Source organism: Morone saxatilis, unplaced genomic scaffold (genome assembly GCF_004916995.1).
Source record: "Morone saxatilis isolate NCDOM2014 unplaced genomic scaffold, NCSU_SB_2.0 Contig21, whole genome shotgun sequence".
NCBI classification, from domain to species: Eukaryota; Metazoa; Chordata; class Actinopteri; family Moronidae; genus Morone; species Morone saxatilis.
In genome coordinates, this window is record NW_023339774.1 from 20524969 (window position 1) to 20525294 (window position 326).

Below are 326 nucleotides of genomic sequence, written 5' to 3' on the forward strand. Positions count from 1 at the left end.
CCCCCCCCTCCCACCACCACCTCGCACCACCGAGTCCTTGCTCATCTGCTCTGTGAAGTAAACGGGGGAAAAAACCCTCCAAACTCACCATCAGAATTCATTTCCTGGGTTTTTCTTTTCCGCCATCTTCAGGCTTGATTGTTTTTTGGCTTTGCAGTGTTTGTCTCAAACATTCAGTTATGTTTAATTTTTACGGACACATTTGTCACAGAACTGTCACAGCGCTCGCTCTTGTGGAAAAACTTGGCAACATACATTCTCAGGGATTTCTCTAAAGAAAGAAAAAAAAAGCAGACAAAACGAAGAAGACAAAAGAGAGAACAAAA